This window comes from Bos indicus x Bos taurus, chromosome 16, assembly GCF_003369695.1.
Source record: "Bos indicus x Bos taurus breed Angus x Brahman F1 hybrid chromosome 16, Bos_hybrid_MaternalHap_v2.0, whole genome shotgun sequence".
Taxonomy (NCBI): domain Eukaryota; kingdom Metazoa; phylum Chordata; class Mammalia; order Artiodactyla; family Bovidae; genus Bos; species Bos indicus x Bos taurus.
In genome coordinates this window covers 50,934,233-50,954,231 of record NC_040091.1, presented here as the reverse complement: position 1 = coordinate 50,954,231, position 19,999 = coordinate 50,934,233, and the positions used below count along the sequence as shown (strand labels likewise).

At 47.2% G+C, this 19,999-nt stretch overlaps 1 protein-coding gene across 3 annotated transcripts in view; it reads right to left on the bottom strand.

The window, feature by feature from the left end:
• The window catches only part of ZBTB17 (zinc finger and BTB domain containing 17), a 28,869-nt gene extending 9,468 nt beyond the window's left edge, over positions 1 to 19,401 (bottom strand). The window contains exons 1-3 of one of the 3 annotated variants that reach the window (XM_027565302.1): positions 19,264 to 19,401; positions 17,115 to 17,201; positions 13,722 to 13,818 (exon numbers count right to left, since the gene is read on the bottom strand). The gene's annotated coding sequence lies outside the window, so the exon portion shown is untranslated. Of the gene's footprint in view, positions 1 to 1,046; positions 1,206 to 13,721; positions 13,819 to 17,114; positions 17,202 to 19,263 lie in introns of all 3 variants that reach the window. The other 2 variants (XM_027565301.1, XM_027565300.1) reach the window with 2 other exon arrangements.
• Between the last annotated feature and the right edge of the window lie 598 nt (positions 19,402 to 19,999).

Below are 19,999 nucleotides of genomic sequence, written 5' to 3'. Positions count from 1 at the left end.
TCTTCCAGGCTCACCCACTCATCTCCCAGAGCCTGCTGCCTAAGAAAGCTCCCACAGCCCCTTTCTCCCCCAGGCAGTGCCCAGAGCCAGTGAGGGGTGTCCCCTCAGAGGGGTCGAGCTACAACCAGGTATCAGTGGGCCCCAACCGTTTTGGCACCAGGGACTGGTTTTCAAGGAGGACAATGTTTCCACAGCCGGGGCGTAGCGGGGGATGCAAGTGACTGACGCAGCTGTAAATACAGGTGGAGCTTTGCTCACTACCGGTCACTCTCCTGCTGTGCAGCCCAGTTCCTAACAGGCCACAGACAGATACTGGTCTGTGGCCCAAGGGATGGGGACCCCTGCTCTACAGTGAAAGGAACCTATCAGAATCTGAGCAAGCTTAAAGGGGACCAAAAAGAGAGGTGAATGCAAGGGGCACACAGAGAGACGTGGGGGCTCCAGGGGCAGGCAGTGTGGTGGGAGCCAGGAGTCCCAAGTCCATGTAAGGAGGGGGCACTATCTGAGGAGACTTTAAACAAAGTAAAATCAGCAGCCATCCCACCTCTCATCACCCATGACCGGGATCAAGTGCAGCTCCTCCAGCCCAGCCATATTATGCGGTGCCCTCTGCCAAGCATAAGCATGCCTTCCTCCTCATTTCACCTTGCTTCAAGGGCGCTACACGTGGGCCTTATTTAAAGCTGCTTCCAAGAAAGAAGAAACTCACACAGGACAACACTGCAGAGCCCACCAAGCCCAAAGCCCTCAAGTTTCCGACCAACTCCTGCCTGCAAACAGGCAGCTTCCGTGATATCGCCATCTGCCAGGTCAATGGCCCTGACTGTTGGGGCAGACCGCGTCATCAGAGCTGGGATGCTCCCCAGAGGACGAGCAGCCTGGCTGGACATGAGCCCTGGCGGCCTCACAAGAAATTCATTTGGGAATGAAAACATGAGGGACCTGGGGAAGCCCCGCAGCATGGTTCCAAACAGGCGACACGGACACAGGCACGGTGGGCACAGTCTCCACAGACAGCGGCCAGCAATCCCTCCATCCAGCCACACCTGCCACGAGACTCCAGCTGAATCTGGGCGGCTCTGTGTGGCTCTGACCAGCAGTGACACTGTGCCAATCCCGGGCCTGGCCCTTAGGAAGTCTGGAGGATTCTGCTTTGCTTGCTTGGAGCCCCGTCGCCCTGCTGTGCGGATGCCCAGGTGCTCCTGCTGGGGACAGAGAACACACGAGGGGCTCTGGAGGAGACACCGTTGTGCACAGGCCCCCGATGAAGAGCTGAGATGCCCCTGCTGACAATGCCAGGGTGCCAGCCCAGCCACTGGCTGAATGCTGGCACAGGAATGACCCCCAACACCTCATGGAACAAAAACAACTGCCCAGGCGACCCATGAAACGGGGAGAAACAAAAAACTGCTGATGGTTCAAGCCACTAAGCGCTGAGATGGTTGGCTGACAGAGAGAGATAACTGATACAGATGGTAAAACTGTAAAGAAAAGGGAATGATTCATGAAAAATTTCAGGGTAACAGTTCTCTCTGGATGGGAGGAGGCGCAATCAGGGGTGTTCTAAGATACTGGAAGCTCTCTGTTTCTTTATCTGGATTCACCTAGATTATATAAACCTGTGCATTTCATATGCTTTTATAAAAGAACATTTTTCAACATTTAACGATATCTGTAATAAGAAAGAAGCAAGGTACAGGTGCCACACTCAGTCCCATGCAGAGACGGGGTCGTTTCCAACTGTGCTCCAGGCCACTCTGGTCCGGGCTACCCTGAGGAGGGGAAAGGGTCTCGAAGGCTGACAGGAGTGCAGGGGGTGCAGGGGGGTCGGTGGCACCAGAGAAAATACAATCCATCTCATTTGCTTTTCAGATCCAAAACATGTGCAAAAAGACTGCTGAGGTGAGGAAGGTTTCTCACTGTGTCAGGAAATTCACGCTACTCAGTTCAATGAAACCTGAATCCCAGACCCCCCAGTATCAACAGAACAGCATCTATGGAGTGTCCTCAACATGGCACAGTCCAATCACCTCAAAATTAAGAGCATGGCTACCCTGGGCACCAAGTTCCACCCTGCTACCTCCAAGGGTAAGGACCTAAGAGGCAGTTCAGCACCATGCAGGCAGCAGAACCTCGGGTCAAGCCAAGCAGGGCCAAATCCAGGGCCTGGACCCACCACACCAGCTGGTGATGACCTTCTCTTGCATACTGGAACCAATGGAACTACTTCCCATGTTTGTTACAGGATCCAATTGGGTAATGTAAGCAAAGGGCCTGCCCAGTGCCTGGCACGTGGTAAGCACTCAGCGAATGATTGCTACCAGGAAACAGATGCAGACTACATATATTTTTAGGCCGAAGACCACATCAGATGGTTTCCACATTATCTTTTCATGCTGGGCACCTCAAGTGTACTTGGTGACTTGAACCTTGTTTAGACGTTGTAATAATCTCATTACTCCTTCTAAATGTAATCTGGAAAAATCCCAGAGCCCAACTAACATTAAGAGATGAGAGGATACTGGATAAGAACAAGTAAGAGCGATTTTCTCTGTCAGGGAAGCACTTTATATCAAACAACTGTCTGGTAAACCCCAAATGTACTTCCAGATGACTGGCCTGCCCAAAGCTCTGAGTGGGTCCACAGAGCACCGCTCTATCTCAGAGTCGAATGGGCACCTGTCAAACATGAAATATTACCCAGGTTATCAGCACTAAACTGCAGGCAGGATTTCCAAACTGTGGCACATAGGGAAGCCATTAAGCTAGGAAACAACTGGCCAATCACCAGATGCCGATCTAAATGAACCACAGTCCCTGGTTCCTAGAAGTTGTGCCAGCTACAGGCCTGGACACAACACAGCCATCCAGAGGCCTGGAGGCATCTGAGAGCAGTGACAAGGATCAGCATTCCTGATTTTCTAGAAATACTGGTGGCTCCTGGACACAACTCGGCATACACAAACTTGGGCCAAGGAAACGGAAGTTCACAGCAGGCCAGCCCTGCAAACGTGAAACCTCCCTGCCCAACCCCACCAACCTACCCGGTGTGACAACCCGTCCCTTTTCAGTGCAATGTGACAGAGAAGCAAATATCAACAGGCAACATGACAGAGAAGCAAATATCAACAAAACCAGCCCTATGGAACTTGCCTCCTTGCCCAGCAAATACAGCTCTTCTATTAAGCTTGTGTTTCTCAAACTTTTAGAATCAATTTCCACTTTATATAAACCCACAAACCTGACTCAGCCCTTCCCAACAGCCCCCAAATGCTTTATCTTCTACTGAGTAATGGCCCCTACCCTGAAAATCACTGCTTCCTTCTATATAACGCTCCCTGCCAAGGTTTAGTACTGTTTTCTCTGCTGAATTTGTGTTATTAAAAAAAACACTGAAAAAAACACTGATTTTTAAATCTAAAAATAATGTCTAAATATAAAATTAAATGTGACACTGATGTTGCTTTTCAAACTATACAACTTCCACGACCTCTAAGATTTAACCATGCTTCTGAAAGAGGGAGTGGACACCCGTCTCCCTGACCCCACCGCTCTAGGAATGTGTCTGGGCAGGAAGGGCTGGCTGAGCCTGCAGAAAGCAGTCCTGTATCCCAGCACCTGTGGCAGTTTAGAACCCACTGTACCAGTATGTGCAGATCAAGGGCCTTGCTACCAAAAAGACAACATCAGAACATGGGGGACATGCGTGGGGTCTGATCATTCTCTGTCCAGTACTCCCTGAGGGTGGTGGCACGTGGACACACCCTGAAATTACACCTGTACATGTCTTCTCCTATGAAGTTTAAGAAATTTACTGCTGGGCTTCCTGGTGGCTCAATGGTGAAGAAACCGCCTGCCAATACAGGAGACGTGGATTTGATCCCTGATCCAGGAAGATCCCACATGCTGCAGAACAACTAAGCCCGTGCGCCACAACTACTGAGCCTGTGCACCGGAGCCGGGGAGCGGCAACTACTGAGCCTGTGCTCCGGAGCCCGGGAGCCGCAACTACTGAGCCTGTGCTCCGGAGCCCGGGAGCCACAACTACTGAGCCTGTGCTCCGGAGCCCGGGAGCCGCAACTACTGAGCCTGTGCTCCGGAGCCGGGGAGCCACAACTACTGAAGCCCACACAGCCTAGAGCCTGTGCTCTGCAACAAAAGAAGCCACCGCAACGAGAAGCAGCACACTGCTACTAGAGGGCAGCCCCCGCTCATCACAACTAGAGAAAAAGCCCACACAGCAATGAAGACCCAACACAGCTAAAAATAAATAAACACAATTTTTTAATTTAAAAATTAATTAAAAATAAAAATAATTAATTTTTAAAATTAATTATAAATAAATAAATAATATATTCATCGCTGGGTGGGCAGACTTCTTGTTTCTTCCTTACAGCTGTTTACAACACCTAGGACCTTGCTCTCAAATCAAGTTGGGGAATAGGCCTGGTATAGAACAGATTTTGGAGAAGGCAATGGCACCCCACTCCAGTACTCTTGCCTGGAAAATCCCACGGACAGAGGAGCCTGGTAGGCTGCAGTCCATGGGGTCGCTAAGAGTCAGACACGACTGAGCGACTTCACTTTCACTTTTCACTTTCACTTTTCACTTTCATGTATTGGAGAAGGAAATGGCAACCCACTCCAGTGTTCTTGCCTGGAGAATCCCAGGGACGGGGGAGCCTGGTGGGCTGCCGTCTATGGGGTCGCACAGAGTCAGACACAACTGAAGCGACTTAGCAGCAGCAGCAGAACAGATTTCTGGCCGTGTGGAATATGACTGATTCAAGGTCAAAGTATTGCGTGGACCCTTACAAAATGATCATTGTACTTTTGGTGCTTGCTACTGAAAAACTAACAGATAAAGCCACTATGAAAAGTGAACTCTTAATCACAGTCTTTTAATCACAACAGCAGCAATATGTATTTGAGAATCAGTTCTATGCGTGTGAATGAGAAATCTCCCCTAAAATACAGAAGCTCTGTGGTGCGATACAGCTGCCCATATACTTACTGTACTCCCCTCTGGGGTCCTCCATCCATAAATCAGGAAACAGATATAAACAGAGACTAAACAATCACACACACATTTAATGAGTGCTTACTCTGTGCTCACCTTAGGGGCAGTATTCCCACTTTGAGCCTAGTGGGGAAGACAGATAATAAATCAATACATTACATAATGTCACATACTCAGTGCTGTGAAGAAAACCAAAGAAAGCCGAGGCTATTAACCAGTAAAGGGTCAAGGAGGAGCTCTCTGAGGAGGTGACATTGAAGCAAAGACCTGGATGAAGTGAAGAGCGAGCCATGCCACCATAAGCCTGGGGACAATTACAGACGTAAGGAAGGGCAAAAGCAAAGGTCTGGAGACAGGCGTTACTTGGCCAAAGGGGCCAGAGCGCCTGAAAAGGGGAAGGGAGCAGGAGGGTGAGAGGCACCAAGGCTGGCAACAGTAGAGGCTGAGATCGCCCAGGGTTTCAGAGGCAAGTCAGGCTTTGGAGTTCCTTCTAAGTAGGCTAGTATGCCCTGGGGGTGCGGTGAGGCTGAGAACAGAAGAGTGACTACAAGGAGGTAAGTGTGATGGACACACGAACACCAGGAGAGAAGCCAGAGAGGAAGGTGGCCTCCAACAAGGTGTAGGCGGAAAGGTGAGAAGTAGTCGGATTAGGGATATGTCTTGGTGACGCCAACAGAAAGGCTGACCAAGTAAGATGTCGGTTGTAAGAAAAGAAAGGAGTCAAGGATGACACCAAAATTTTTAGCCTGAGAAACTGGCCAAGTGGTGGTGTCATTTACCGAGGTGAGGAATTGATGGTGGGAGTAAAGGATTAGTGAGGGGAAAGCAAGTAGAGAGAGTGGTGAGAAATGCAGGTGGAGGGACAGGCTGGAGGCCACGCCCGTCACGCCAGGACTCAGCCTCATCCCCAGCCCATGGGGGTCATGCCAGATTTAAGCAAGAGGGCCACAGTTAGACTCACATTTCTGAAAGGTCACTCTGGCTGCATGAGTGTGGAGCGGCCGAAAGGGCAAGAGCAGAAGCAGAAAAACAACTCAGGAAGTCCTGCAGCGCTGGTCCCGCAGGACATGAGGAATGGGGCAGTGTTACCCCCAGGCTGGCGCCAGATGAGGCTGACTGGTGCCCAGAACCCAACACACTCACTGTGGGTCTTGCTGAGCAGCATGTGCAAGCAGTCCTCCTGTTGAATATCAGCATCCTTTGAAAGCTTTAAGTATCTCAGCATCCCTTACCATTTAGTACCCAACCCTGCCCGGGAGAAGCTGGGCCATGCTATTTGTCCACCACCACATCCCAGGCTGAGAATTCCGACCTCTTACTCACATTTCAAAGAAAATGCCCACAACTCTGGAGGGACGTACAAGAACCTGGTAACGGAGATGCCCTCACAGCAGCAGGGGAAGGATGGAAAGGAGTTACACTCTTCACTCTTGCATCCTGTCCGGGTTTTTCTGTTTTATTTTACCACTTGTGAATGTTATCGATTAAAATATTAAAACCGAGAAAGAAAAACACAGACGGAAGGAGTGGAGAAAGAAGAAAAGAGAGAAAAAAAATGTCCACAAAGTCAGAGCTTCTTCACTTTCTCTTAACCATAACCTTTCAGACATTTTCTGCAAGACCTGGTGACTGAAAACTTCTCAAAAGCAAAAAATTTCTCATAAGGGAAATGGAACATTATGGTAATTTGCACAAAGACTGTATCACTTGGGAAAACTTGATAAGCAAAAATTCCTTAAAGGGACAAAATGGAAAATCCCCAAGAAGAGCAGCTGGTGGCCTTTTCCAGACTCAGATGAACCCCTCTGACTCTGCGACGGCCCTGAAGGCCTCTCCCGGGAGTCACACACACAATTCAGCACGCGACTTCAGGGAGCTGGCTCCACCGACCCGGTTAGAACTCCTGCCTTGGAATCCAGCCAAAGCTAGTCAAGTCCCTCGGGCAAGACTACTTAAATCTCTGCACCTCGGTTTCCTTTCTGTGAAACAGGGATGGTACTAAAAGTGTCCACTTCACAAAGCTGCTGTTGGCCATCACTGTTATTATACATAAACCCAGGCCAGCAACATCAATCTGTAACAGGAAAGCGGGGAACGCAACGCTCGCCTCCCTTCCCTATTGTCTAAAAACGGACATAGGGACTTCCCTGGTGGTCTAGTAGCTAAGATTCCGTGCTCCCAATGCAGGGGGCCAAGTTTGATCCCTGGTCAGGGAACTAGATCACACATGCCACAACTAACAATTTGCATGCTGCAATAAAACATCCTGTGTGCTTCAATTAAGACTCGGCGCAGCCAAATAAAAAATTTTTTAAATAAATTTAAAATAATAAAAACAAAAATGGATGTAAAATCTCATCAATAAGCCAGGTACCCATGAGAGATAAAGCTTCAACCTGAAAAAAGATCAGAAAAGGGCCCTGCAAACTGCAATACTTCTTCTACTCAATAGTAACCAGAAGGCAAGGCACAGGTACTTTGTACTTAACAACAAAAGCCACCTTGTTTTCTACAAAGAACATGATGATTTTGGAGGAGCAAAGCAGCTTTCATCGAGAAAGAAGATAAAACATAACAATTCCAAAGTAAGGATTAGTCGTCCCATGATACTAGTTAAGACCAAGAATCCAAAATAAAGAAAGAAGTAAGTTGAATACTATTAATAATTACTGGACTTCTGTGGTGGCTCAGAGGTTAAAGCGTCTGCCTGCAATGAAGGAGACCTGGGTTCAATCCCTGGGTCGGGAAGATCCCCTGGAGAAGGAAATGGCAACCCACTCCAGTATTCAATCCAATAATTACTAGGAGGTAGATGTATGTACCAATGTAACACGTGATTTTCATGTGACTGACTTTTTCTGGGTTTGTTTTCTCATTAGGATTAGTGACTTCGAAGGTCCCTTCTACTGTTCAGATTTAATAAATGTTGAGTAAATGATTTCATTAATAAGACTGAAGATTACAAATGCATGCATTTGAAGTATAACAGATACCATGTGAATGACAATAAAAATGACATATTTACCTAGCACCTAGTTTTTTTTTTTTTTAATCTAAAACTTTACTTATATTGGAAATAAGATTTCCAACTAGGAACAGGAACCATATAGGACATGAACATCAACTATGAACTATATACTTGGACTTCCCTGACAGCTCAGTTGGTAAAGAATCCGCCTGCAACTCAGGAGACTCTAGTATGATTCCTGGGTCAGGAAGATCCACTGGAAAAGGGATACGCTACCCACTCCAGTATTCTTGGGCTTCCCTTGTGGCTCAGCTGGTAAAGAATCCACCTGCAATGTGGGAGACCCGGGTTCAGTCCCTGGGTTGGGAAGATCCCCTGGAGAAGGGAAAGGTGACATGAACATCAACTATGAACTATATACTAATATCTATGACCTATATAAGCTGACCTCAAACTGTACATTCACTATTGCATATAGGATTAAACTGAAGTTAATATTTGGTAAAACTTGACTGGGAAAAACTAAGAGTAAGGATATTTTAGAGAAGTATTTTCAGACACCTCAAAAACTTAAGACAGGCCTGGACAAAAAGTGGCCAAGAATTCAGTGCCTCTACTTCTAAGGATTTCTTCAAACTGTTAGGCTCCTCAGATGCAGATGCTGAGTGCTGCTCCAGAAGACAGTGATGTTTGGACTGCAGCCCTGGGAGGATAAGAAGCAGCTCACCCCGAGCTGGCCTTAAGAAACAGTGCAGCCGGCCTCCTGCCCCTCCACCCAGCACCTGCAGCAGCATGAATCAGCAAAGCTGCTGGAAGCCTTTTAACGAATGACTTGCAACCCTGGTGGTTTTTCAGCCAGCCCCTTTTGAAGTGCAAGCTTCTGAGAGAAACTTAGAAACCACCCTAAGCACTGCCTGGTTGCTGGTCTGAGGGCAGGTAGGGCAAGAGACAGATAGAGACACAGAAAGAGAGACAGACAGAGCACCTGCAAGGCCATGTAAGGAGGCAGGTCAGTCCCAAGGGGCCACTTAATGGGACCATGATGAGAAAGCGACGGTACCCGAACTTAATTCTTAAGGGCATGAAAGACAGGTCAGAAACCTAAATGTTCTGTCTCATTCACATTTCTACCCTTATATTCTCAACTTCCCAAATGCAAATATAAACTGGGGGGAAAATATTTACAGCCTATATGGGAAATAAGGGTTAGCAGTCCCAAAATATAAAGAACTTTAATCAAATGAAAACATATGTCCACACAAAGCTTGTAGACAAATGTTCACAGCAGCATTATTCAGAACAGTCAAAAGGTCAAAGCAGGACTTCCCTGGTCATCCAGAGGTCAAGAATCCACCTGCCAATGCAGGGGACACAGGTTCGCTCTCTGGTCTAGAAAGATTACACATGCTGTGGGACCGCCAAGCCTGTGCACCACAACTACGGAGCCCATGTGCTGCAACTCCTGAAGCCCACATGTCCCAGAGCCCATGCGCCACAGGAGAAGCCGCTGCAATGAGGAGCCTGCACAGCAACTACAGAGTAGTCCCTGCTCGCTGCAACCAGAGGAAGCCACGTGCAGCCACGAAGACTTAGCACAGTCAAAAATTAACTTTTTAAAAAAGGTCACAACAGTCCAAATGTCCATCAACTAATGAATAAGTAAATAAAATGCAGCATGCAGAAAATTATTTGATAATAAGAAAGTACTGATACGTGCTACAATTTGAATTGGACCTTGAAAATATCGTGCTATGTGAAAGAAGCCAGACACAAAAGACTAAAATGCATGATTCCATTTATACAAAATGCCTAGAATACGCAAATCCATAATGATAGAAATGGTTGCTTTGGGCTGGGGGAGACAGAGGTAAATGGGGAATGACTGCTAATGGGTGGCAGGTGTCTCCTGGGGATGATGACAATGTTCTGGTTGTGACAGTTGCACAACTCTGTGAATAAACTAAAAGCCACTGAATTGTGCACTTAAAATAGGTGAATTGTATGGTATGTGACTATCTCAATAAAGCTGTTATTAAAAATTAAACAGCAAGAAAAAAATCTTCTAACAGAAAAACAAGCCAAAGAAATGAACAGGAAATTCACAAATGGTGGCAAAGATCGAAAAGACTGAGTTTCTACTCTGGTCCAGAGCATGTCCCCAGCGAGCAGGAGCAGAAAGTGGTACACTGTGTCAGGCTGCAGCCTGTCAACACCAATGCAGATTCTAAATGTGCTCATCGGTTAGGTACAAATTAAAAATGCCTAGATATGAGTAACTGACCAGAGAGCCCACCATGCGGAGGCTACGATTTCCCAGCCTGATGGGGTATTACCCAGCTGTAAGGAAATAGTGACTCCTGGTAAAGGACTGTGGGACTGGGTCCAGAGAAAACAGAGCTGTGCTAATAATAAGTCCCACTATCCTGAACACTTGAGGGGAGGTTACTGGCAAGAGAAATACTTGGCTCGCTATTTCCCAAGGGCAGTGACACGTGGGGCGCACAAGTCCAACAGCAGCCACTAGGGAGAAACTGGAATAGCTGCCGGGGCAACCTGCCTGCAGAGTGTTTCCTACATATACAGCCTCATCAAATGTTCACACTAATTCTTTGGGAGAGTAGTAATATGATCACCCTCACTGTGCAGATGAGCAAAATAAGGCTTAGAGAAGTTGTCATTCCATCCAGGTCTCAATGACATGGCCCGGATCCAAGGCCAAAGCCCACCACTCTCTCTGAGGTGTGCTCTTTTCACTTTAAACAGGGACAAAACGCCCATGGACAGACACGGCACTCTTCACTCACTGGATCCTCAGTCTGTCCCAAAAGGGCAAATTCTCGGCCATTAACTGGCAACTCCCTTTCTTTACACTAATTAGTGTTACAAAACATGTTATATATTTTTTCAAAAAGTCAGAAATGAGTGGTGTTAAGTCTTAGTTCTGATCTTCAGTTTGCAACTGCCAAATGAAACATAAAATTGAAACTCTGAAGCATCTTAATTTCTGAAAGCATGGCACACCAGGTAGGGGCTTCCCTGATGGCTCAGTGGTAAAGAATCCACCTGCCAACGCAGGAGACCTGGGTTTGCTCCCTGGGTCAAGAAGATCCCCTGGAGAAGGAAAATAGCAACTCACCCCAATATTCTTGCTGGGGAAATCCCATGGACAGAGGAGCCTGGCAGGCAGTACATGGGGTCATAAAAGAGTCAGACATAAATTAGCAAGTAAACAACAACACAGCATACAAGGTACCCCGACTGACTCTCACGACACAGGGCTACAAATGCTGAAGAAAAACTGTATGACATCTGTTAAAATGCATCAAAGAACTGGCAAATCAACAAGGAAGACTGACAGGTCAAACAAACTTAAGCAAAGGCTGGAATTCAGATAGCAAGCGGAGCTTTGAGGGTGAGCAGCAAGGGCATCTGCAGAACTGGGCAAGCTCAAGTTCTCCCCCTGTCCCCAAAAAGGGAGGTCCCTCCAGAATAAAGCTGGGTCCCAAAGGGTTATATCTTAGTGGAAAGAAAATGGCACAGAAAACAGCCCATATCAAATCAAGGCACCAGATGGAGAGGTGTACAATTCCTCTGGGAGAGTCTGTAACCACTAGATGGCCCCCCATGGACTACAGCCCAAAGTCATACACTGTAAAAGATACATGAAGGTAGATAAAAAGTGATCCCAAAATGAAAGTATTTGATGCAAGGAGGGAGGACCAACTAAAATAGTAAATAAGAAATAAGTGTATCTAGGGTCTTCCCTGGTGGTCCAGTAGTCAAGAATCTGTCTGGCAATGCAAGAGTCACCGGTTCGATCCCCAGTCTGGGAAGACCCCACATGCCACAGAGCAGCTGAGCCGGGGCACCACAATGACTTAGCTCATGGGCCTAGTGCCTGCGCTCAGCAGCAACAGAAGCGGCCACAGGAAGAGCAACCCCTGCTCACCACAACCAGAGAGAGTCCATGCAGCAGCCAAGACCCAGCACAACCAAAACATAAAAGAGCCAAACTACACACCCATGGAATAAAAGCTGAGGAGGGAGTATCAGGAACTAAAGTGTGATAAGGCCCTAACTGCTTGGGAGAAAAGTGCAAAGACACTGACTAAAGTTTCCCTGGTAGCTCAGTTGATAAAGAATCTACCTGCTATGCAGGAGACCCCGTTTTGATTCCTGGGTCAGGAAGATCTGCTGGAGAAGGGATAGGCTACCCACTCCAGTATTCTTGGGCTTCCCTTGGGGCTTAGCTGGTAAAGAATCCACCTGCAATGCGGGAGACCTGGGTTTGATCCCTGGGTTGGAAAGATTGCCTGGGGAAGGGAATGGCTACCGACTCCAGTATTCTGGCCTGGAGAATTCCGTGGACTGTATAGTTCATGGGGTTGCAAAGAGTCGGACACAACTGAGCGAACTTCACTTCACAAAATCAGAAACTGGCAAGTCATGTAAATTGAGAGATATGCCATGTTCATGAATCAGAAGATCAATGTCATATAAACATCACCTCTATCCAATCTGACATGTAATAAATTCAATTCTAATAAAATTCAAAGTGATTCTAATAAAAGACTCCAACAATTTTTATGGAATTTGATAAACATAATCCAAAATGAAGACAGTAGAAAGCCAAAACCTTACCAGATACCAAGAATTGTTATATAAGAACTGAGAGGGACTTTCCTGGTGGCCCAGTGGCTTAAGACTCCCGCTCCCAATGCAGGGAACCTGGGTTCAATCCTTCGTCAGGGAACTAGATCCCACATGCTGTAACTAAGAGTTTGTAAGCTGCAAGTAAAGATCCCGTGTGCCACAACTAGAAGATCAGAGATTCTGTGCGCTGCATCTAAGACCTGGTGCAGCCAAATAAATAAACAAAAAATAGAAAAAAGTAAAAGAACTGAGAAATTAAATCGGTGGGATATTGGCACACAGACAGAGAGAGATGGTGAAGAGCCCAGAAATAGACCCACACGTGTGTGGACACTTGATGTATGATAGTGGTTACTGGTGACTTTAAAGATCCACAAAAAAGCAATGTATTTTTCAATACATAGTACAGGCTTACTCTGATGTGCTTATTTAAAAAAAGGAAAAAATTATCTCCTATCTCAAACCATATACAAAAATTATTATGAACAGACTAAAGACTTTAGAGTAAAAGGTTAAGAATCATAAAACATTTGGAAGACAATACATGGGGAAATATCTTTATAAACTTGAAGCAGGGAGGAAGTTCTTAAAAAGAAATAAGTGCAAACTATTAAGAAAAAGTTAATAAATGACATTAAAACTAAGAATTTCTGTTCATTAAAAAAACTAGAGTGATAAGACAAGCCACAAACTGGAAGTGGATAGTTTCAACACATCTAACTGACAAAAGATTAATATCAAAACAAAAAAAAGGGAGAAAAAAAGTCTCCATATAATAAAAAGACAACTCAATAAAACAATGAGCAAAAAGGTTTAAGCCATTTTTTCAGAGAAGCTGAAAGCTGAATGATCCATTAGTGCATGAAGAGATGCTCAACCCACTAAAATCCATGAAGATGCAAATCAAAACCACGTGAGGTATCACTGAGCTTCCAACAGATTAGTAAAAAGTTTTAAATCTGATGATACCATTGTTCGGAGGATGTGAAGCAGGCAGAATTGTCAGCTGAGTAAACTGGGGAAACCACTCTGGAAACAACTTGGTATTACTGTATTTAGTCAAACTGAAGATGCACATACCCTAGGATTCAGTCCTCCTCCATGGGGTGTATCCTGACAGGCTGCACACACGTGCCCCAGGAACGGTCACAGTATCACTGTCTGTCTCAGCAAAATACTGAAAACAAACGTCCATCAACAATAGAAAGGATGCGTAAATTCTCATACAACAGGACACAACTCACCAGTGAAAACGAAACACACCTATATGCAACACGGATTAACCTCAAGAACATGTGTTAAGCAAAAAATTTAGATCACTGAGAAAAACAAGATGATGTACTGAGTCCAAAATCAGGCAAAATTAAATAATGACATTGTTTAGCACCACAAACACATGCGGTAAAACTATAAAGAAAAGCAAGAGATGGGAATTCCCTGGCGATCCAGTGGTTAAGACTTCGCACTTGCAGCGCTATGGCCTGGATTCAATCCCTGGTCAGGGAACTAAGATCCCACAAGCCATGGGGCCAAAAAAGAAAAAACACCAAAAGAAAAAAGAAAAGCAAAGCATGAACACAGTAAAAGCCAAATCCAGTGATTACGCTGGGGTGGGACTGGGACAGGATCAGGGAGGGGCACTTCAAAGGTAATGGGAACATTCTTTAGTGTCAAGGAGGTGATGGGTATATGGGTGTTCCTTGTATGCTTATCCTTCAGGTGGTATATATTCTTTTGTATCTATTCAATATTTAACAAGACAACTTACAAAATTAAACAACGTTATTTCTGACTTTAAGCCATGATTTGAAGCATTAACTTGGGCAGCTGACTTGAGTTACACTCAACCAGGAAAGTCCCTGACAGGGGCCCACCCAGCCCTGAGACTACAGAAATGAGAAATGCTTCACCACCCAGGCTCCTGAGCTGGAGACAACTTCCCACTGGGCCCTGGAGCCTTCCACTCAGGACAGGAAAGGTACTGCTTAAATGAATCAGGTCAGGAGAGGAAGTGGGGTGGGTGGGGTAGGGGGAACAGGTTCTACTGCCAGACCTTTTAAGACCAGAAGCTGAGTACATTTTTGATGTGACAATGAACCCACCAAGGCTGCTTTCAGGCTGGGTCCAGACTCTCAGCAGGAACTGCCACCTCTGAGGCTCTGCATGCTGCTCTTTAGAAACGAGTGAGCAACTCTCAACTCTAACCATGCCCTCCGCTTCCTTCCTTTGAAGCTCAAGGCTGATCTCTCCAATTCCTAACAAGCAGGTGTGAATGTAAGAGCCCTGGCTTTCTGTATGCATCTGTGACTACATCACTGAGGTCAACCGTAGGTAGCCCTCAGACTGTTAAGCTACTGATAGCCATGAGGACCTCTAAGAGTGCCAGACACCTATGCTGACACTGAACATACACGTGGAGCAACTGCTAAAAGCACTTGGTGCTAAAACGCCTACTCTTTGTGACCTCTATTATTTCAATCATTTAAAAATGTGGCTGGCAGAAGAAGTAGATTTTGGTAAATCATGGTCTCTAGGACAATATGCTTTGTGCACAAAATGTACTTGGGAGTTTTTTGCTTCCTGTGAGGTTGGAGTCCTGCCCTTTGGTGGTGTCCGTTACCCTGCCAGACACCAGGTCTGAGAACCTTTGAGCCATCCGTGTGGCACCATCCCTGGGGGAATTCCAGGGCAGTAGAGAGTGGACACCTGGTCTTTTTTGTGGCAAACTGTTCAAACTGGAGCTCTGCCCACAGAGGCTGCCCTTTTGGCATTCTAGACTGAAGGCTCAGTTTTCGTGCAACAAAATCAAGCCACCTGACACTTTAAAATGTCTTTCCTATATATACATACAGGCATGCATGTGCAAAGAAGGGCCCGGGCACAAGGACACACAGACACGGTTAACAGTCATCTGGAACAGGAACCGGGTCAGACATGAGAGGGTCACTTACTTTCCTATACTAAGCATTTTTTTCTTCCTCAACTCTGCACTTTCTTGACCCTCGTAGGAGGTTGTTGTTAGGTCATCCTCTCCTAATTAACACACAGTAACACTAGATACCAACTGTGGACTCAAAGACTAGATAAAGCATTTTACATGCATTACCTCATTAATAATTCCACCCAATAAAGCTGGCGTGAGGTCATCATTATTCCCACTACAAACCCGAGGAAACGGAGGCTTAGAGAGGTCAAGTACTCTGTCCAAAGGCACACAGCTAGTAAGTGTAAGGACCAGGTATGTTAGGCTCAAGTATCTTTGACTTAGAAGTTCATGCTTCTAACCAGCACCCCATAACCCAGAAATTCTGTTTTTTGTTGTCTAGTTGCTCTGTTGTGTCTGACTCTTTGCAACCCCATGGACTGTAGCCCGCCAAGCTCCTCTGTCCATGGGATTCTCCAGGCAGGAATCCTGGAGTAGTATTGCCATCTCCTTCTCCAGAGGATCTTCCTGACCCAGGGATTGATCCCATGTCTCCTGCATTGGCAGGTGGATTCTTTACCACTGAGCCACCTAGGAAGCCCATACTGTGATTACCCATGTGGCTAAGAGCGCCTTGATCCCGGGATCCATCTCCCTCATATGCACACCCTGAGCCCCCAGTGCAGTGTCTGACACAGCAGGCACAAAAAACAGTGACTGTGTAAGCAAGCCTGGACTCCCTGGACCCAAGCAACGCGAACGATCCAAAGCCAGAGGAGCCTGCCTTAGGGGGCCAGGGGGCCAGGGGGCCAGGGGGCCAGGGAACACACCCCACCCTGTTCCAACAGTGAGTGGCCTTCCCTCAGGCCTAACCATCAGAGGCAGCAATCCAGTCACGCTGGGAACAGAACAGGTTCTCTCAGCCAGCCTTCCCTCCAGCATTGGAACAGTCCTGATTCCTCCTTGGGTTGTACACCAGAGGCTGGGGTTTGGAGACCCATTGTACAAAAATATGTATCTTTAAACATTAGAACCTTAAAAGGAATGGGTATGTGCTCCCTACTCTGTCTTTCCCTCTCTGCCATATGGAATGCATACACAATGGCAGGATCCAGAGCAGCCTGCTCAGTCCATGAGATGGAAGCCTTTGAGCAAGGAGAGCCACATGATCAATGGAACCCTGCTTCTGGATGACTGCAGAACAGACTGAGCTACTCTCACAGTTCTGGACTGCCTACTCCCAGACTGTTAAGGGATAGGAATAAACTTCTATTTCCTTTCAGCCACTACATTTTGGAGCATTTTAGATTGTACTTAATTAAAACAAGGTGTGAACGCTGCCCAGGGATTAATCTAGCATGATCTTTGTCAGTAAAATGACAACAATGTTATCAACATTCTCCTAACCAAACTAACTAGGATTTTGTCATTACTGTACACTTTTAAAGAAAAAGTTGTCTCAAAAGGGTGAGTTGAAGCACGCTGTGCCTAGAGAAGAAGGACAAACTGACCTCCTGGATTGTTTCATCTTTGAGTCTTAACAAACTTACCTCAGATTTCCAAGTAGCCCAGGCTACTCTGTTCCAACAGTTTGTCTGGGGAAACTCCAGCTTGGCTCTCCTCCTCCAGCTCATTACCTGAATCAAAGACCAAACAGAAAATCTGATGAGAACCTGCAGGATTCTAAGAGCTGCTCTTGTATCCACCAAATACAGGCAAATACAGAGCACTGAGCACTAAGTCTGGCACAAAGGCAGTGCTCAATAAATGTTACACTGGATTGTGACTGGGCTGCTGCAGGCCAGACCCTGTGCTGGACAGCTGGGACACAAAGATGAATAAACCTAGTCCCAGTCCCTACTCTCAGGAAAGCCCCCTACACTCAGGAAAGCCCCCTACACTCGGGAAAGCCTGCTGATCAAAAGACATAACACAAGATTGATAAGCAAAAGCAATGAGGCTGTGCCCAAGTAGTCTTACTGCACTAGCATTCCCCAGGGATGTCCCAGAAACCATGCTTCTCACTCCAGACCCTCACCCAGGTGACACATCCCTTCCCATAACTGTCATGACTTTTGATGGATGCTAGATCACCAATGGACAGTTCCACTTGAAAGTTTTACAGGCACTAACCACAGACATATTCAAAACAAAATATATCTTCTCTCCTTAAATCCCCTCCCTATCCTGTTCCCTATCCCACTGAGCAGCATCGCCATCCACCAGTCAAAAATTCAGAGCCAACCCTGACCTCTCCCCCAGCCCCTAAATCCCCCATCTAAGTCATCACCAACTTTGGTTAAGTCTACCGCCAACACATCTCTCCCCACCTTCTGCCTCTTATCTAACTCAAGGCCATGGTCATCTCTCACCTCCACAGTTCTAGTAGCCTCTTAACTGGCCTCCAGGCCCATTCCCTTTAATACAGTCTTCACTAGCATGATCTTTCTAATCCACAAATCTGATTCTTAAATGTGTTCTCATTAACTAAAATTGCAAGTCCACAGCTAGGTTTAAAAACTTCCCTAGGGGAGATTCCACTACAGGATCCGTGGTTGGGGAACTAAGGATGCCTCTTGCCCCATGGCTGCTTTCCCTCCCCAAACAAGACCCCGGAGGACCAAACCATACACTAGTGTCTTTCATCTCTGTCCCTAGGCAGCTTTCTCACACCTTCCATCTTCAGCTGAGAACACTCTTCCCCTTCTCTGCCTGCACTCGCCAAGAATCCTCCAGTTCTGTTTCCTGGGGAACAGAAGCCTTCCTGGATTTGCCTAAACTGAGTGAGGTGCCTCTACTCAGTGTTTCCAGTGTTTTCTGCTTTTTTTCCATCATATCAGAATTGCCTACATTGCAGTATGTCTCCCACTTGAGTTTCTGAGCTTTGGGTGATGATGATTATACAAAAAATAACAGCAACAAGCACACACAGCATTTACTTTGTGCCAGCAGGCCTTCTTAGCACTTTACACCGATTACCTCATTTAACCTTTATAATCGTTTTAGGAGGCAGATTTTATTCTCAACCATGCTTTAAGGATAAGAAAACCGAGGCACCAGGCGAGGAACCAACGTGCCTAAGGACACAGTTGGCAAGCACCAAGACAGGATTCAAATCCGGCTGCTTGGCTCCACAGCCTACACTTTTTAACCACTCACTCTATCCTCTGAACACATCAGGAGTTGAACCACCGTCTGTGGAAAGAATGAATGAATGAAGGGATCTCATACAGGGGCAGTATCGGTCTCCACCACGACAAACGCCTTCTAGGCCCTCACAGGCATGTGTCCTCCAGCCCCGCCGGCCAAAGTGAGCTGCGCTGGCACCCCGCCACCTCGCGGCCTCAGAACGCCCACCCGCCGCGGCACGCGGGGTCAAGGGGCGGTGACAGCCGGGCAGCGGGGGCGGAGATGCTACCAGCTGGGGTGTCACCCAGCCCGGAGGCGACTCGCGCTCCCTCGCCGGGACGGCGAGTCCAGTCCGCCCGCCCACTATCCGCCCGCTCGCCGGGCAGCGCCCCCCTACCCATTTGTCCTGCACCCTCATGTGCGGGGTCCCCTCAGTCCGGGTTCCCGTCCCAGTCCACTTCCCTCCCCTCCCCCACACAACCGTCCCCGGCGTCCCGCCGCGTCCCATCCTCCGCCGCCTCCGCCCGACTCCTGGGACTCCCCCGGCCCCGGGTGCTTGCTGACCCTCACCTGCCATGTCCTGGACCCCACCACAGAAGGAGGTGCATCACGGCCGCGAGAAGGCCGGGGACGGCACTTCAGAGCAGACAAAGGGCGCCGCCATGTTAGACTCGGGCGGAACCGACCTCGCTGGCTTCCCGGCTGCAACTTCCGGCGCATGCGCAGTGCCCGTCCTAGGCGTAGTTCGCGGACTGGCGCATGCGCATAGTACTCCAGAAGTTCTGTAAAACAGTACTGTGCACTTAGAAATTCTCTCATTGTAACCTTTCCTTGATTTTCTGTTTCAAATGTAAAAGTAACAGCTTCTACGTATTCAGCGCTTCCTGTGTGCCAGGCACTGTGTTAACCACATTACGCCATTATCTCAAGTCCTCTCACCATCATACGATAGTATTTTTCTCCCACTTTTGAAGAAGGGAAAACGGAGTTTCAGGGTAATTGAATTGCCCGTTGTCACGCGTCTTACAAGTGGTGAAGCAGAGATGTGAATGAACCTAGTTGTGGCATCAAAGCTGTAGGACCACAGTTATGTTTTTCTACCTTCTGAGTTACACGTATACCCCTTTCCCTGTTTAGGGGATATCCAGGATTCAGTTCCAGAGAAGGCAATGGCACCCCACTCCAGTACTCGTGCCTGGGAAAGCCCATGGATGGAGGAGCCTGATAGGCTGCAGTCCATGGGGTCGCTAAGAGTCAGACATGACTGAGCGACTTCACTTTCACTTTTCACTTTCATGCGTTGGAG